Raw genomic sequence first — 20001 nt, 5'->3', positions numbered from 1 at the left:
AGGATGACCACATCAGATCACAAAATTGAGGATGACTACATCATTACATAAGTGACAAAGTACATCATTACATAACTGCCAGACTGCTGAGAATCATGGCTCAGCCAAGTTGACACATAACCTTAACCATCACAGCCAGCGGTACTCTCACCTCACACCTCATCGTTCATGATTGTTAATGCACAAAATAATCAGCGGATTTCTTACTATTGTCATAAATGCAAAATGTCGGTGTTATGCATTGAATTGTGTGCCCCAAAAATGTGTGTTGACTTGGCTAGGCCATGATTCTCAGAATTGTGTGGTTGTCAACCATTTTGTGAGATGATGTTATTTATCCTATGTGTTATAAATCCTAGCCTTGCCCTGGTGGTGTGGCGATTAGAGCTCAGGCTGTTAAACAAAAGCTTGGCAGTTTGAATCCACCAGCCACTCCTTAGAAACCCTATGGGGCAATTCTACTCTGTCCTGTAGGGACGTTATGAGCTGGAATAGACTTAGTGGCAATGAATTTGCTTTTTTTGGTTTATGCTGTTATTGAGGCAGGATTAGAGGCAATTATGTTAACGAAACAGGACTCCATCTACAGGATTAGGTTACATCTTGAGTCAATCTCTTTTGAGATATAAAAGACAGAATTGAGCAGAGAAGACAGAGACCTCATTACCACCAAGCAAGAAGAGCCAGGAGTAGAGTGTGTCCTTTGGACCTGGGGTCCCTATGCTGAGAAGCTCCTAGACCAGGGGAAGATTGATGACAATGCCCTTCCCCCATAGCCAACAGAGAGAAAGCCTTTCCCTGGAGCTGGCGCCCTGAATTCGGACTTCTAGCTTCCTAAACTGTGAGAGAACATATTTCTGTTTTTAAAGTCATCCACTTGTGGTATTTTTGTTATAGCAGCACTCAATACTGTAAGACCATCAGATAATGAGGTAGTGGGTAAGTCCGGGATAGGTGTGTATTGGTTTCTCTAACATGTGACCCACCTGTTCTATAAGCCATGGTTGTTGCTGCTGTAATACAGCAAAGCTTGCCAGAAGAACAGGCATTCTTTTGAGAGACAGAGATATTGTTCAGCCCTCATGTAAATATTAAGGCCACCAAGAAGAAAGATGCTTACATGTTTGAGCATCTACTGAATGGTAGGTACCATTCATACTGTATTTAAATTCAACCCAGTAGCAAGCTGAGGAATATACACTAGTAGTTGCACATTACAGATGAAGAGTGTAAATTCTAGAGAATTTAACTAACATATCCATTGTCAAGGGGAGGAACCAATGATTTCAAACATATTTTTGATGTCAACACAGTGTCTTTCTACTATTATATGCTGCTGTTTTGTATTCAGAGCCATGTACTCACTGCTTTGTATTTTGAGGAGCACCTCAAGGGTTCCAATGATAAGGGTAGCCATGGTTGGAGAAGATACTGAGATAAGAGGCTGTGTGAGGAACCTAGAGAAGTCTGATGACAAGTGAGGGGATAAGAGCCAGTCATTGCCACTGGAGCACTCTAATTCACTGTTTGGCTCTCCCCTGAAGGGCAGTGGTGGTCCTGCCTACCTTACTCTTCAGTCTTCTATGTATGAACAAAAAGCTCTAGCTCTGACTCCTAGCATCAGACCAGAAGAGAAACTGTTGCCCAGAGTATGGCTGTCAGTGTAAAACTCTGTGTGAAGAAAGTGTGTGACTCCAAACTTTGTTTTCTTTTACATTATTATGTAGAAATCAGATGCCTTTCATCCTGGCTGGAAGTCTAGGCTGGAGGCATAGGTTCATTTTATTCTGCTGTATTTCCTATTAAGTGCCTGTGGCAGAAAGAAACGCTGGGCTTTTTTAAAAAAAAAAGGGCTTTTAGGGAACCTAAAATGAGCCAAATAGGAGAAAGAAAAAATAAGATGACAGTAGCACAAGAAATTGAAAGCGTTTCAGCATCTGGCTGTTTCTGAGCACTTTCATTATGCCCACACATGCACATGCACGCACACACGTAAACACGTGTTCAGTCTACAGTCTATGGAGCCTTGTGGGGTTTTTACTTCAGATTGGAGCCGTGGTGGTGCAATGGTTAAGTACTCAACTGCTAACTGAAAGTCAGCGGTTGGAACCCACCAGCCACTCTGTGGGAGGAAGATGTGGCAGTCTGCTTCGCTGGGAATCACAGCCTTGGAAACCCTATGGGGCAGTTCTACTCTGTCCTGTAGAGTCCCCATGAGTTGGAATCAACTCAGTTTGGTTTGGTTTTAAGGACAAATTGAAATCCCCCTTCTCTTAACTTTGGCTAAATTATGCCACTGGGCAGGAGGAATGCATTACTTTAGTCACAGACTAGACACTGAGTTTAGCATTCCTTACGTTGTCAAAAAGGAAGCATGTGCTTCCTTTGTTATTTATCACGTGTACAAGCATGGTAGAAATGCAAGACTTTGGTCTGTTCTATCTAATCCAAAATATATGGGCAGGAGGGGGCATTGTTTGTGTTTGACTGGTAATATAGGGTCACTGTCTATCAGTCGGAATCAACTCAATGGCAACAGGTTCTAAGGCTTTAGAAGTTCAACGATGGCTCATGCATCGAACTAATTATTGTTTTCCAACATACTTTAATATTTTTGTATTCCAGAAAGAGAGTTTTCTAACTCTGGCCTAATGCAGATGCTATATAAAATTGGGAGATTTTGTAGATGATTGTTCCCAAATTATGAGTCTCCAAAGCCTCCTATGAAGTTTTCCTAAACAACCCCTACCCTGCACCACCTCCTCCCACACATCTACATCCATGCCCAAGGCAATGGAAGATGCTTTCTGGTCAATTTGAGAATCTAAGCCAACCACCTACTTTATGCAGAAAAGGAACTGAAGTCCCAGTAAAGATTTTTCCTACATAGTAACTTATTGGTAAAGGACTAGCCTCAGCAGTAACTAGATTTGTGTTGATTTCTTCTTATGTGTTAGGAATTCAACTACACGCTCTATCTGTATCATGACATCCTCAAACAACAGCACAAGATAGGCCTTATTGTTATCTCTGGTTTATAGATGAGTGAAACAAGACTTAAGGATATCAAGTAAATTACCCAAAGTCACCAAATTAATAAATGACACAACTGTGTCTAAAGCCCCATGCCCTTAACCTCCACACCCCACTATTTACCCACGTGCAGAAAAGGGCATAACACGCCCAACTGTTTTTACAAATGCTTACCTTGTACCATGTACTCTGCTTAGTTCTGTGATCACAGGGTCACGGAAGTTTAACCAGAGAGGCCAATCCGTCTATTCTCACCTGCCCAGCACCCAAGGCTGGCAATAAGTCTAGTCGGTACTTGGGGAGCAGACCAGGGCACTGCTCATTCATGCTCTTTGGGAAGGAGACACTCATCGTGTGGTGTTGGTGGAGGTGGAGGGAATGGTACTTGCAGAATTATCCAGGTATTGGCAGCCATGTGAAGTTGGCATGGACATTAACTTCTCTCTTCACTGGGACCCTGTGTGCGTGGTAGCTCAAGGCCTAGACAGCTCAGTGTCTGCTTTGAATAAGACTTCTTTGCTGCCCATTTTTCCTCACACTCAGAAATAAGCCGAACATCCTTCAGGATAATTTAAAGGCTTAGTGATGTAAGCAAAAGGCAGAGAGACTCTGGTACTTATATTTACAGCCACTTAACCTTTATCCCACCTCCACACCCACAACTAACAACATGCCATTTTTCTTTGCCTCTGAGGAGAATTCTTTGTTCTAGAAAGGACAGCCCCAATCATCTCCTGGTGAAGAAGCCCAAGTGTCTCCAGAGAACCTGGTAGGAACCTCCAGGCTCAGTTTCCATAGCAAACCCATTAGCCTTTGGGAGCTGGACACAAAGCCTCCTGCTCTGCCAGCCTTGGTTCAGCAGCCTGTCTCTGAGGTCCGAGACCGTGAACCACCAGGCACTATCAGCCAGGTTTGCTCTTTCACCAAATAATTTATAATGGAGACTCCCCACCCCCCCGCCCATTTTCATCTCTGCACCTGCTGCTTCTCCTGCTGCCTTCTGAATTCTTTGCTGGAGTCACCCATATACCAGCTGGCTTGGGCTCAGCTGAACCTGGCTACCTGCCTCTCTCCTCACGGCCTCACCCCACCTGAGCAGCTCTGAGTTTGCCCCATTGTCCCAGCTAGGGCAGCCCTCGCCCTCCTTCAAGAGGGTAGAGCCCAGTGCAGGCACAATGCTCATTTAGTGTCCTGGGAGTGGGGGGGAAGTGGGGAACAAGGGTCCTCCATTATGGTTAGTGCTTTGACAGAAAAGTTGGAGATTTAGAAAGCCAACAAATAAGACCCTGCCACCCTTCTGAGATTGAAAATAACAAGGAATTTCTGGCATCAGACAGATAAGGATCAAAATATTTTGATAAAGCTGATTAGAGAATGCCATTTGGCTTTACTGTGCCACCAAAGGGCTCCTTGATGTGCCCCCCAAATTGAATGTTTCCCATAACTGCACCCCCCCGCCCCCCCACACACACACAGGAAATGATGTGAGCATGCAAGCAAGTCTCCGTGGGTCGGGTAGCTTGGAACAAAAGCGGAAGGCACTGACTTGGACATGCTCAGGTTTGCCTTCCAGCTTCACCAGCCTCTCCCCAGAGAAGCGGGTCTGCAGGAGGGCCAAGAGGGTCTTTCCCATAATTTTCTCCTTTGGCGAAGGGATGGAAATTCCCTGCTCTCCATGGATAGAAGAGGAGTGAGGGGTAGTGGTTTGTCCCTGTCAGGAGGGTTTATCTCATTCCTGTTACCTGAAGTTAGAGAGACACAGGTATGCAGAGTTACAGAGGCTCGGTGCCATTTGCAGGAGCAGGGGGAGGTGGGCCAGGAATATGAAAGGGACTCAGGCCTTGCAAAAGTTAGATTAATGGCTGTGGGTGACCTAAGATGAAGGCAGAAGAAAAGGACCATAAATGGGCTCTCTGCCCAGCTCTCTGGTTGGCCAGGAGGGGTGTTGGGAGAAGGCGATTCTCTCCACCAGGTACTGGCAGCAGTAAGCTGTCTGCCCTACACAGGTCACTCAACATCTTCATCCTTTCTCTGCTAAGTGAGGCTAAGAACTTAACTCTCACTATGTCCCGAGATGTCTGGGGATACTAATAAAGTAGCAAAAGCGACAGTACTTAGCAAAGTTTAGAGCAGTACACGCAGCCTACACAACTGGGCCAGACCTTCCATAAACATCTGTGTCATACATAGAACCAAAAACCAAACCTGCTGTGGTTAAGTTGATTCCAACCCACAGAGACTCTACAGGACAGAGTAGAACTGCCCCATAGGGTTTCCAAAGCTGTAATCTTTACAGAAGCAGACGGCCACATCTTTCTCCTGCACATCAGCTGGTGAATTCAAACTGCCGACCCTTCAGTTAGCAGCCAAGTGCACCTAACCTCTACACCACCAGGGCTCCTTGTGTCAGACATAGAAGACCTATAAAGGACACTATTGTGACAGTTGAGAAAATATGAACATGAACCATGTATTAGCTTAGTATATACATAAAAAAAAAACATACACACACATATATATAATATGGGTATGCATGTGTGTATATATATAATAACAACTATATAAAAAATTTTTTTTTTTTTATATATATATATATACACACATATATAGTCGTTGTTGGAGCCCTGGTGGTGCAGTAGTTAGGACTTTGGCCACTAACCAAAAGCTTGGCAAATCAGATCTACCAGCTGTTCCTTGGAAACCCATGGACAGCTCCACTCCATCCTATAAGGTGCTATGAGTCAGAATCGACCGGACGGTAATCGGTTATGGGTTATATTTATTGCTGTTAGGTGCCATTGAATTGGCTCCGACTCATAGCAACCTTGCGTATAACAGAATGAAACGTCGCTTAGTTCTGCATCATCCTCACAATCGTTGGTGTATTTGAGCCCATTGTTGCAGCTGTTGGATCAATCCATCTCATAGAAGGTTTCCCTGGTTTTTGCTGACCCTTTACTTTACCAAACATGTCCTTTTCTCACAACTGGTCTTTTCTGATAACATGTCCAAAGTAAGCAAGACCAAGTCTTGCCATTGTCGCCTCTAAGGAGCATTCTGGCTGTACTTCTTCCAAGACAGAAGCCCACTGTATAGTCAGTATTCTTCACCAACACCACAATTCAAATCCGTCTGTTTTCTTTTGATCATTATTTTTCATTGTCCAGGTTCTATACGCACAGGAGACGATTGAAAATAGCATGACTTGGGTCAGGCACATCTTTGTCATCAAAATGACATCTTTGCTTTTTAACACTCTAAAGAGGCCTTTTGCAGCCAATTTTCCCCGTACGTTGTTTGATCTCTTGACTGCAGCTTTCATGGACATTGACTGTTGACACAAGGAGAATGAATTTTTCGACAACTTCAGTTTCTTCACCTCAAGTCACCAGTTGTGCACATCGTGTCACATGTGCTTTCTTTTTCTTTTCTTCTTTGTGTGTGTGCGTGTGTGTGTGTGCATATGATGATAATGTGGCCATAATCACATGTATACACACACACAAAGAGAGAAAAAGGACAAAGCACATGTAGCTCAATGTTATAACGGGCGACTTGAGGTGAAGGTGAGACACATATGTTCATTGTTCGTCCTAGTACCCTGGCAGCTCTTCTGTAGGTAGGAAGTTTGTATAAATATAAATATGTGCTGTTAAGGCCATTGATAAATTTGGGAATGAATAAGGGTGATGGGTAAATACCGTGGGCATACTTACTGCCACTGAGCTGTACACGTGAAGATTGTTGGAATGTCGAATGTTTTGTAATGTGTGTATTTGTTACAATAAAAATCCAAATAAATTAATAATAATAATATGTGGAAGGCAGAAAGAGAAGCACTAGAAAGGGGCCAATCAGGAGGACAAGTCTGCTATGTGGGGCTTTAAGCAGGGAAGGGCTGCCTAAATCTAAATTTGTGAAGTCAGTGGTGAGGGGCAGCCTTGTGCTGAGGACTTCGAACTGTTGGAGGTTGGACCAGGGGCCAGAGGAAAAGAGGCAGCAGAGGGAAACAGTGAGACTCGGAAAGGGGGCTGGGGACTGAGAACCAAATCTTGCCCACTTGTCACCGTTGCTCCCCGGTGGGTCCTCCGGCCATGTCGGGTTGTGAGAAGAGAGTAACCCTGGGCTGCCACACTGTGTCCTCTGGGCCTCTGGGGAGGGACTTTCCCGTATCAAAATGTAAATATTTGCACAATTTTATCCCTTTGCCTCAAAAATTCTTAGCATCCCAGGACATCAGCTCCCAGAGAGGCCCTTTCAGATTTGCTTTGTCTTTTGCTAAACGCAGCCAGTAACACGCCTTCGCGTTAGATTTTACAATCGTGTTGTGACTGTGGTGGCATCAGAGAAACCTTTGCTAAATTCAGCCTTGTTGCTAATTAGGGACAGAGGACATGTTAAGCTTCAGGCTTAAATACAGAACTTGGCAGGATACCAAAATACGGAATCAAGTCGTCATTTCAGACTGGGGGAAAACCCAGGGCTGAATTACCTTGGTGGCTGACCTAGAGTATTGTCATTGTAGTCTTCCAGGCCCCCTAACCTACGCAGGCATTCACACACACAGACGCACAACACACACGCACACACACACACACACACACAGATTATATTGGCTCTCCAGCTTATCCTCCAGAATTCTCCATTGTGTTATTTTTGTAAAAGACTAGGCAATGGAGCCTAGGAACAGAAGCAGGGTTACAGAAAGAGTGTCCACGTTGACTTTATACTGGAAGCTATCGTTGTGCGTGGAGTGCCGTGTATAATGGCAGGCCATACCGATTCAGAAGTTGCATTACTGCAAGAGTTACATGACTCCTGTTGCCATGTTCATATCGCCTTAGATCCAGACAGCGAGTACAACGACAACAGCTATACTCGTCCTCTAATCCCAGCATGAAGTGGGTCTTCCAAGTCAGGCTCTAGGCGCCTGCACAGCTGTAGCCGGTGCTACAGTGCTGCTAGTATTTAAAGAAAGACGGCAGTGCCTGAGGTATCTGTCAATATGGGGCCTCTTTCTATCATTTAACCAAAAGAGCTTGAAAAGGGTGTTGTTCTCCTCTCTTGGCACTATGTGCATTTCCCCAAGGCTTTCGTGGGAGTCTTGGAACTGTCGCTCGTTACCGTGTCTTTCTCCCTTCTGACCCCCACTGTGTTTGATGTACTGATGGGGAAACTAAGCAGGGAAGTAAAACAGAATGGAGATGAAAGAGAAGACATAAGAACATAGACTAGAGGCTAGAAGGAAGAACTGCAGCTGTTCCCATTCCTGCCTGGGATTCTGTCCTGCCTCTTCCTTCCGGGCGGCTAGCTCTTCTGGGCTCTCAAGTGGGACCCTCCTCACATTCCTTGGCTGAGAGCAGATGCTGCCTGGGCTCCTGATTGGCTTCTGGCCTCAGCTGCAGAACTGCCATTCCACCCGGGTTTCTAAGTGCCAGAGTCAGGGTTAGGAAAAGGCAGTGCACTGAAGCCAGGCCTGACACCCCAGCGTAGTTCTCAGGCACGCCTACAGAGGAGTGTTTATCATAAAGGAAGAAAACAGTAATAGCCCAGAACTGTCTGTTTGTTCAACTCAAACTTGAATGATACCAAAGATTAAATCTTGGTTTCCAATTGTTTCATGCCAAGGCTGTTATATTTAAGGTCCAAATATGTGCACCATATGTCATACTGTAGCTCGACAATTACCTCAACAGGCAGTGTCAGACAGATGGTAGACATTACTACCAGGCATGAGTACATTTAGAATTAGATATTTAAATAAATGCAGGCCCGTCTTAAGCTTATTAAAAGGATTTTGGTCTGTGAAGCCATTTTGAGCATCTGTATGCTAAAGTGGCTTTTGCATCCTGAACAGATTCCGTAAGAGTCAGGTGCCTTCCGGCTACAGATGGCAGGTGACATGCATCCTCTCTGAGCCCTGTACCTGCAATTAGGCCAATAATGACAATTAAGCGGAATGTAAAGAGATTTAAATTTCAGTTGTTACTATCACAACCACGCGTTCCTGACCATGAAATGACAGCAAATCGTCTGCCGGGAACATCACCAGCCTTTCTCCAGAGCCCCCCGCCCGAACTTCAGAGAGAGATTAGAAAGCTACAAAGGTACCTGCCTCAGGACCAAGGCAGAATCTCTCTGGTTTAAACCTTGGGCTACAGCAAGCTTTTGACATGAACCTCACAAACTGCAAATAAAGATTAGCATTCCACAGAAGAATTGAAAGAGGCTTTGGATGAATGTGTTTTAAGATTTTTCCCCCAAACTATATAAAAGCCCTCTTTACGCTCTCGTCTTCCAGGGGGTTTGAATCCTATCTGACATTGTGAAAAGGCCTAGTAGGGTTTGTGATAGGAAACTAAATGAGGCTGGGGACAAGGTCCCGAGATTTTATGAAGTTGAACGTCTAGCCAAAGCTGCACACTAAGAGAGGGCCCCACCGGGTGGGTGGATCTTTCCAAAGATGCCGTGTAGCGCCCATATGTGTAATTCACTTCTCAGAAGAGTTTCTTTACTCCCGATGCCTAGGGCCTGACACGTTACAGATGTTCCATAATTTGGAAAGAAAAAAGAAACAGAGGGAGGGAGGCAGGGAGAAAGGGTGAGGGAGAAAGCAAGACTTTATCTTTAAATGCATGCGTAACCTCAGGGTCCTTCCCGACTGAGCGTGCAAACCTCAGGTAGTACGAAAAAAAGCAAACCAAGCCCAGTGCCCTCGAGTCGATTCCGACTCATAGCGACCATAGGTGCGCATAAACACTGATTCTTGGCCTTGCTGAACTAAAACCGGGCTCCACCTCTTCCTGGCTGTGACCTTGTCACATTTCTTGACTTGGCTATATGTGTTTCCTCATCTTAAAATAGAGATAATAATCACCTCTTTTGTGAGGATTGGAAGGCACACCCAGTAATCTGTTTGTGAAAAATCAGCCACTGAAAATCCTATGGGGTACAGTTCTACTCTGACACACATGGGGGTCAACATGAGTCAGAATTGACTCAATAGCAACTTTTTGTGTGTGTGAGGATTAAATAATGGAATATATTTATTGTGCTTAGAACAGTGCCTGACTCTGTGCTTGTTATTATTTTTATTTGGGGGAGATAGAGCCACAACCCAATTTTTTCTTTTCAAACAGATCCCAATGAGAGGGCTCCTTTTCTGAGTGTGAGGCCACATGCTTAGGCTATCAGGCTTTCTTCTGGACAGGTGGTGACTTGGGCTGAGACGACCCTGTCACCCTGTGTGTTTGGAAGCGCTTCACATCCATGCCTTTAGCCCTGGTGCTCGGTCTTAACGTCAGGGTCGAGCCTCATGTGGGTCTGTGAGGAGGTTTGTCCAGACTTCTGGTGCATCTGTGTGTTTGTGTGTGTGTGACTGCTAATAAAAGTAGAATCCCAAGACCCTAGGTAGTGGCCAAACTGAGCCCTTTGTCACACCAGTCAGATGAACATTTGTAGTGGCTTTTGGAAGAACACGTGTCTCATTTCTATTTGGGTTCCACCTCAGTAAAGACAGTGTGGTCCAGTGGCTTAGTTATCAGCCTTATCTCTCCTCTGCCTGTGAGCTATCTTCTGGTGCTCCTGCCCATTCTGCCATTACTTCCTATCATTAGCACCTTCTTGGAATCTCTGTACAACACTCCCCTTATTTCCTCTAACCTAATAAGTAGACAAAAGGAGCTCTGGTGGCACAACGGTTAAGCACACAGCTGCTAACCAAAATGTTAGCAGTTCAAGTCCACCTAGCAGCTTCACAGGAGAAAGACCTGGAGATCTGCTTCCATAAAGATTACACCCAAGAAAACCCCATGGGGCTGTTCGCCCCTGTCATATGGAGTTGCTATAAGTTGGAACCAACTCAATGGTGGCACCCAGCAGCTACAACATAAGTAGATCAGGTTCTTGGAATGACACTGAAAGCATCCAAAATAGTGCCCCTAATTTGACTGAGACTAGAGGGACCCTGGAGGTCATGGTCCCCAGACCCTTTGTTAACCCAAGATTGGAACCATTCCTGAAGCCAACTAACTCTTCAGACAGGGATTGGTCTAGACTACAAGAGAGATAATGATACTGGAAAGGACTGAGCTTCTTGGCTCAAGTAGACACATGAAACTATGTGGGCAACTCCTGTCTGGAGGCGAGATGAGAAGGAAGAGGGGGACAGGATCTGGTTGAATGGACATGGGGAATACAGGGTGGAGATGAGGAAAGTGCTGTCTCATTAGCGGGAGAGCAGCTAGGAGCACGTAGCAAGGTGTGTATAACTTTTTGTATGAGACATTGACTTGATTTGTAAACTTTCACTTAAAGCACAATAAATAAATTCAATAATAATAATAATAATGCCCCTAGATTCTAGTAGCTTTATCTCCCCATATAGCTGTTTGTTATCCCTAAACATTTTATGTCTTCCATATCTCCACCCTTTTACTTATGCTGTTTACTTGTCAGTGTTCTCCGTACCCTTAAGAAAGGGTAAAAATAGTTGCTCAAGTGCAGTTGATTATTTTAGGCCTATTTGTCCTGTAGCCCAGTGGTTCTCAAAGTATTGTTCCTGAACTAGCAGCATCAGTACCACTTAGGAGCTTATTAGAAATACACAGTCTTGGCCCTCCCTCCAACCCCCACTGCCGTCGAGTTGATTCTGACTCATAGTGATCCTAAGGTTTTCTAAGGCTGTACGTCTCTATGGAAGCAGACTGCCACTTCTTTCTCTCATGGAGCTGCTGATGGTTTCAAACCACCTTTCGGTTAGCAGTCGATTGCTTTAACCGCTACACCATGGCCCTACCCCAGACCTACTGAATCAGAAAATCTGGGGGTGGAGCCCAGCAGTCTGTGTTTTGACAACGCTCCAGGTGATTCCTATGCTTGCCAAAGTTTGAGAACCACTGCCTTAGCTCATCATTTAAAATCAATTGTTCTCCTCTTTGTTTGCACACTTTGTTCTTTGTTGCTTTACGACACTCATGCCTTAGTGATGATTTGCAAACATTTCTCTTTTCTATATCCCCTGGTAAATGCTGTTAAGGCAGAGATTCTCTCATCCAAGGTTGTATCTCCCAACCTGGCCCAGAGTAGACTCTCGAAAGTAAGTCTATAAAATTAATTCCACTTGATACACGTTTGTTGAGCATTAAATATGTGCTAGTCTTCAGTGCCAGGCTCTTGAAGAGATAAAAGAGAAATACATCATGGAATCTTGGTCTGAAGAGTTTATAATCTAGTTGGAATGTCAAGATATGCATATATGAGCCAATTAGAGAAAAACAGGAAATGGTTAAAATGCAGAGGTACATCATGAAGTCAGGCTGTTAGTGCGTTGGCAACAGGGGTGGAGAGAGGCTGATGTGATGGCTGCTGCTTGTGAAGAAATGGGGCTCAAGCTAAGCCTGAAGGGCAGAGGGTTTCAGTGGACCTAGAAGACCAAGGTTGCATTTCCCTGAATGAGAGCCAAGAGACACCACCAACTTCACACCTTCTCCAATGATACCTTCCGTATGGTACTTGATTCCTAGAGGGCTGAATAAGATCCGTAAATATTTTATTTTTATGACTCAGATTAATGTGGTATTACTACCTTGCTAGAATTAACTAAAGCATTATAATCTAATTTATGAGGGAATAATCTGGGTGTATAATAGGTATTCACAAGTACCACCTTCTGAATGGATGCCAACACATAATGCTTCCAATTTCCTTAAGTTTTAAATGGTGCTCATGAAACCACCTTTCCAATTACATATGCTGGTGTTGGAGTGCCTGCTTTGCAATTAGATGTTCTCCTTCCTTCAGAGCTGCCTTGGGCCTAATTGTGGGGAAGGTGGTTGGGTTTGGGGGCATTCCTCCACCCTCGTTGGAGATTCCTTTACCATCAGTGTCCTCTGTGTCCTCATGCTGTGCAAAGATCACCACCATGATACTCCATGCGGAAAAAGTTTCAACTTCCAGATTTATAGTCTACGGTTTCTGTGGTGGAAAAGACCTTAGTTATCATCTAACCTAATTCCCATGTCTTTACAACAGAAAGGGCAGATGCCAGAGAAGTAGAGTGACTTGACTAAGGCTGCTCAGTTAGTTAGTAGTCTAACCCCTACCAGTTCCCACATCTGCCTCTCAGATTAACGTTCATCCCACCCCCAAAACATATTAGGTTGCACTATATCTTGGTGTTATTGTCCCCCTTCCTCCCTCCATGCACCTGGCCTGTAATAATAGGTCCCTGCAGAAATTTACTTAGGAGTCATTAAGTCTATAATGCTGATTTGTGCTAAGATGAGTACCTAAGAAGTTTCCAAGATAACTTTTCCTTCCTTCTTTCCTTTGAAGGGTAAGGGAGAAAGTGATGGAGTTGAGTAGGGCTTCAAGTCAATTGATCCTAAAACTTGACTTTAATGGTGAGGATTCTTGGGTGGGATGGCAGGTAGGAGGAGAGATGATTGGAAGCAAGAATGCCTTTTGGCATATCCAAGGCCATCCGTAGGCTTATGAGGGGCATTGCAGTCAGAAATTTGTACTGTATGATTTTGGATTAAGCCACCTGTCCTAGGCACACAAAGGGTCACTGTGAGTTGGAATTGACTTCACAGCAAGGGGTTTGACCTCATTCCTCAATTAGAAAAAGTTTTATTCGTATTGTCTGTTAAATTATTTAACTTTGCTAATTGTTTGAGAGTAGACATACTCCCTCACTTTTTTTATTCTGAATCTGACCTTATTATTAGGCTATAGTTAAAGTTTACGTGGCTTTGAGTCAACATTCCTAAATTTTTCTTTTTTTAATTTTTATTGTGCTTTAAGTGAAAATTTACAGATCAGGTCCGTCTCTCATACAAAAATTTATATACACCTTGCTATATACTCCTAGTTGCTTTCCCCCTACTGAGACAGCATACTCCTTCTCTCCACCCTCTACTTCCATGTCCATTCAGCCAGCTTCTGTCCCCCTCTGCCTTCTTATCTCACCTCCAGACAGGAGCTGCCCACATAGTCTCAAGTGTCTACTTGATCCAAAAAGCTCACTGCTCACCAGTATCATTTTCTATCCTGTAGTCTAGTCAATCCCTGCCTGAAGAGTTGGCTTTAGGAATGTTTCCTGTCTTGGGCTAACAGAAGGTCTGGGGATCATGACCTCAGGGGTCCTTCAAGTCTCAGTCAGACCATTAAGTCTGGTCTTTTTATGAGAATTTGGGGTCTGCATCTCACTGCTCTCCTGCCCCCTCAGGGGTTCTCTGTTGTGTTCCCTGTCAGGGTAGTCATCGGTTATAGCCGGGCACCGTCTAGCTCTTCTGGTCTCAGGTTGATGTAGTCTCTGATTTATGTAGCCCTTCAACATTCCTAAGTTTAATGGTGAATGACAGTAAATACCTATACATATGGTGGTAACCATTTATCTTGCTATAAGCACTGTCTTAGGCTGAATTTTCTAGAGAAGTAAAATCAGTAAAGCATATAAATATATATATGGGGGAAATTTATATCAAGGAAACAGCTCACAAGATTGCAGAGGCTGGAATGTCCCAAGTCTGTGGATCAGGATAGAGGTTTCTCCTGATTCAGGTAGCTGCAGGGGCTGGCAAACCCAAGGTCGGAGAGCAGGGCTCCTGCTCACAGGTTGTGAAGGTTGATGAATTACCAGGCAAGACCAAAAGACTTATCCTAATTCACGTAGCTACAGGGGATGGGGAACCCAAGACTGGCAGGTAAGCTGCTAGTTCAAGTCCTAAGAACTGGAGGTCAGACGAACAAGAGGCAGCTGCAGGATCCAGAACCAGCCAAAAGCCTTGGCAAGGTGAGCAGGAAGGAAGTTGGTGGCGGAGGCCAGAGAGATGAAGGTTGAGGGAGCGGCAAGCTGTCACAGGCAGATTCCTTCATGGGGGTGATCACATATCAAATTTCAACAGGGAAGTGATCCACAACATTATACAACTGCCAAAACACTGAGAATCATGGCCCAGCCAAGCTGACACACAGTCTTAACCATCACAAGTACCATTCCTTAGTTAATATAGTCAGGGCATCAGGTACGGTTAACATAAAGTTGCTGCACAGCAGAACTCCAGCGGCTGCCATTTACACTCCTATATGCTGTATGTTTTGGACATTGCTTTTTGTACTCTCTGTATTTAATCAGCAAGTAATATGTGCGGTGAAAAAGAGGAAGATCTTCAACGAGATGGATTGACACAGTGGTTGCAACAACAGGCTCAAGCATAACAACGACTGTGAGGATAGCACAGGATCGGGCAGTGTTTCGTTCTGTTGTATATAGGGTCGCTGTGAGTAGGAACTGACTTGACGGCACCTAATAACAACAACAACATGCACAGCCTTAAGCAGTGGCTCAGGTTAATATTCTTTATTTTTCTTGCATGTTTGATAGGGCAAATATCAACGCGCTACTCACAATAGCCACATAGTTGAACCATCAACAACAGGTGGCTCCAGCAGGCGGTGAGTGTGGAGGGTCAGATGCAGACATCAGTGCAGTCCTGACAGGTGGGCAGAGCACAGTAGTGCACACTTGTGAAACTAGCAGACATGTAGACAGGCAGCAGCAGGAGACACTGGCAATTCCAGGGTCTGGGGGAAGGATCCTGTCACTTAGGGAGAACTCCTGGGAAAACAAGGAGGCAAATATTCCTAGAAGGCCTGAACACTGGGCAGGTTACCAAGATGGGGACCTGAATATAAAGGAGGAAGACAAAGATTATGCTGCCAGAACTGGGGTACGAGGTAGGACGCTGATCTCAGGTATAAGACAGAAGCTCATTTATAGAACTGGGTCAGGCATCTAGCAGAGCTGGCAGCTAGGGTGATTTGATTCTGAGTCACTTAAATGTTGAAGGAGAGCTCTTTAAATCCTTGTGATTAGAGATAGGATTGGTCCTAGAGCCTGAGGCAGGGCTCAGTCTATAGGGTGAAGAATGTGCAGCCCACAGTGGAAGAGGAAGGCTGTGGGAGCAGAAAAGGAGTCAGGCCTGACAGATATGTTCTCCATTGTCACTTTCCAGTAATGCATAACATGCTCTGCCATTGCCCCAAGAGGTGGTACAATCTAAAATGTCAATAACTTCAGAAAAGGTATACACAGATTCATGGATGAGACACCCAGAGTGGATCACTAATGTGAACCAGGAAGCTATAAGACACATCCTTCACCTTTGGGTGGATATCAGAGAATGAGTTTTCTTCCTCCAGGATGATGGAATCATTATCTGAGATGGAACACAAAGCAGAACGGACCACCGATTGATACTTAACAGGTAATTTCTATACCTCTGATAGTTTACTTCTATATGTACATCAAAATGTATATTCATACAAATATATATCCTGAATCCTTGATCACTCAATTTTACAATACTAATCCCTATGACACCATAATTCCTTGAAGAGAGTACCTAATCGTCTCTAGTCCTGAATAAGCAAGAAGCCTAGGGCTTTACCTTTCTTGGATCATGGAACTACAGCTGGTCTTAGGTATGGATAGAGCTGAGCCAAGTATGTATTTAGGAAAAAAAAATGCCCAGAATCCCATTAACAAGGTGGTAGGTAGAGAAGAGGACGGGTAGCAAAGGGATAAATCTGTGACAGAAGCTTGGCCAGATGGACTGAGCAAGTTTAGAAGTGGATGCAAGAGAGATCCCTGGGCAATAGAAGGTGTGTGTGTGTGTGTGTGTGTGTGTGTGTGTGTGTGTGTATGGTGTGCTTGGATTGTTTTTCCTGACATATCTCAAGCTAAGCTCAGCTATTAGGATACTTAAACACAAATAGATAATATTCATAGGTGATTCTTCTCTTTTGTATTATGTAGGCTGGTACTTAAATGTTATAATGCTCACTGTTGTTGAATGAATAAATTAAGAAATGTTTGTGCTGCTGCCTCAAAACCAAATCAAGCTTGTTGCTACCAAGTCGATTCTGACTCATAGCAACCTTAAAAGACAGAGTAGAACTGCCCCATAGGGCTTCCAAGGAGTGGCTGGTGGATCCGAACTGCCAACCTTTTGGTTAGCAGCCAAGCTCTTAACCACTATACCACCAGGGCTACCTCAAATCCACCAGCTGCTCCTTCGAAGCCCTACCGAGCCATTTTACTCTGTCCTATAGGGTCGCCATGAGCTGGAACCAACTCGATGGCATCTAACAACAATGTATTGACTTGATGGCGATGGCTTTGGTTTTTCAGAGGGGGACTTTAGAAACTGCCGAGAATCTGTTTCCACAGATACTTCCTTGATCCAAGCCACTACCATCTCTTGCCTGTGTCACTACAGTCACCTCCCAACTGGTCTCCCAACTTCTCTCCTTCTCCCACACCACATTCTATTCTCAACACTCAAAATCTTTCAGTGGATCCCCACTTCATTCACGGTAAAAAGCCTTTTACAATGGTCAAAAATCTTGCTTCTCAAAGAATGTGCCATGGACCTGTAGTGCCAGCAGTAGCTGGGAACCTGTTAGAAATGCGTAAAATCAGGCGCTACCCCAGGCCAAATGGGCATGGCTCTGCATATTCATGAGATCTCAGGCTTGAAAGTTTGCGAAGCACTGGCCTACAAGATCCCTTGTGATCTGGACTCCTGTTTTTTCCTTGACCTCATCTTCTGCCCCTGCCCACTTGACCCCACTGCAGCCACACTCCCAGTGTCCAAACTGGCCTCTCAGACTTTCTCAACCATGGTGGGCATGGTTTTGACTTTTATCCCTTGCACTGTCTGTCCCCGCTGTCTGCAATGATCTTTCTCCGGATATTATCATCACTAACTCCCTCAGTTCCCTTCAAGCTTTTGCTCAAATATCACATTCTCAATGACTTCTGCCCTTGCCAATCTATTTTAATTGTAAATATTTTAATTGTAAACTGTCTCTCTCTCCACATCTCCAATTCCTCTTATCTGCCTTTTTTTCCTTAATCCTCATCATCCACTAAAATGCAATAAAATTTACTTATTATGTCTATTTTTTTATCATCTGTGCTACCACTACCCATGACATGAATGTAAACTTCACAGACATTCACTGATATACCCCAAGTGCTTACAATCATTGCTGGCACATAGTCGGCTCTCGATAAATCCGTGTTGAGTCAATTAATGAATGTAGCGGAGATATTCTGCCACTTGGTTGGTAATGGTCATTTGGGGATGGATACAAATTTCTTTAGCAACGCTTCTATAGCTTCCTTACTCCCAGAGAGAATACAAAGGTCTCAGAGTGGAAAGGAGTATATGGGACGCACTCCTGGAGGCACCCCTTGGCAGAGGTAGCGTTTGCAAAGAGAGTTTTCTTTGCCCTTGGAAAATCTCTGGGAAGGAGTTGGGGTTAGGGTAGCATCTCTCTAGAACATGGCCTATGACAGGCTAAGGGAGCATATGTCTCTAGTTAGTGAAGGGCACTGACCATGTATAGCACAACTTTTCAAGGAGGCTCCTTTGTGTCATTTTCATATATTTTGAGCCTGTGGGCTAGACTTGCAGCAGAACCAACAAACAGTGCAATTACCTTCCAAAAACTACCTTTTTCACCAGGCAGTCATTCTTTCTACCCTTCTTCACAGCTAAAGCTATAATTTGGGTGCGTCTGAAAAGGAAAACATGGATAGAAAGTCACTTTTGGAAACCAGAAAACCACACCTAAAAGTGTAGGTGACAGGTTGGGTGTGAAACTGAGCCTTGGATTTTTAGGTTGTTTTCTCTTTGCTTAGTTGCTCCATTCAGTAGAATGGATTGTTTTTATTATGGGAGCAATACCATTGTGTTTGCAATGACTCCACAGGTCCTGGTTTCTAGAGTGCCAGGTTCATTCCATAATGTTGGTAAGTTATATCGGCACCCAGTTACCTTGATGTAAACTTAGCTCATTATCATGCTGAGCCACCCGGTACTTCAGTTCAGTTCTGCAATATGAGTAGCCAGGCCTTACAGCTAACTAAATGCAATTACGAAAGAATCCTCTAGCATTAAATGATAGGCACTGTCTATTCATTCTCAGATGATCGCGGTGGCCACAGGCACAGCATAGTGGCAGAATCTTCTTACTTCCCAATGCTGTTGATGATGTCGCTTTTAATTTAACCATTACTGTCATACTGTGTTGGTTTAACAAAAGCCTAATTTACCATCTCATCCATTGGATATACCTTCCTGGGAACAGGAGGAAGCTTAGAATACTAACTGCTCAGAGTTTCTACTTATCGTTGCCCTACGGACAGACAGCTAAGGGACAGAAAATCCTGTCTCCTTGGTGAGTTACAAGGCTCTATCAGAGACAAGTGCCCTTGGCTGTGCTCTACAAATCTAAGGAATGACGTGCCTCACTACTTTAAAGGAATCAGTTAGCAAAGAACATTATTAAAGTGATAAGTTATTGATAAGTCATAAGACAGGTTCATGCAAAATAATTACCAAGCACCGAAATATTCTCCCCCAGCCGGTCTCGTGCCTGGTGTCGCAGGTGTTCCAAGGAGTTCATGCTCAGAAGTCACTGTTTTGAACAAAGCATTTTGTTATTGTTATTACTGTAAATAGAAGAAACAATGAATAAATTACTTCAAAGCCTAAGGAGTACTCAGGCTTGTTCAGGAATGTGTGGACTGAAGCAATTCCTTTGGGTGCAGAGCAATGCTTCCCAGAAAAAGACGATTTTCAAGGGTGTCTATCTGCTCTCCTTGGGAATTCCTGGGTAGTGCAAACAATTAAGCACTTGACTACTAGCTGACAGGTTAGCAGTTCAGACCCACCCAGCGGTGCCTCAGGAGAAAGCCCTGGCAGTCTGCTCCCAAAAGGCCACAGCCTTGAAAACTCTGTGGAGCCGCTCTATCCTGCACGCCTGTGGTTGCCTTTAGTCAGGAGCAACCTGACAGCAACCGGTGTGGGTTTTTTGGTTTTCTGCTCTGCTGGGGAAAGTAACACATGAGGCAGTAAAATTTTCAGGTCTTTAGCTTTATATCGAATGAGG

The 20001-nt window shown here is 44.3% G+C and overlaps 1 protein-coding gene across 1 annotated transcript in view; it reads left to right on the top strand.

Annotated features, from left to right (window-relative positions):
* SEMA6D (semaphorin 6D) overlaps nucleotides 1-20001 on the top strand; it is a 751241-nt gene that overhangs the window by 390674 nt on the left and 340566 nt on the right. Inside the window, exon 8 of the mRNA XM_064292008.1 lies at nucleotides 16240-16304. The gene's annotated coding sequence lies outside the window, so the exon portion shown is untranslated. The remainder of the gene's footprint in view (nucleotides 1-16239; nucleotides 16305-20001) is intronic.

This window comes from Loxodonta africana, chromosome 10 (assembly GCF_030014295.1).
Source record: "Loxodonta africana isolate mLoxAfr1 chromosome 10, mLoxAfr1.hap2, whole genome shotgun sequence".
NCBI lineage: Eukaryota > Metazoa > Chordata > Mammalia > Proboscidea > Elephantidae > Loxodonta > Loxodonta africana.
Note: the sequence above shows the minus strand (reverse complement) of the source record. Positions and strands in the feature narration are given on the sequence as shown.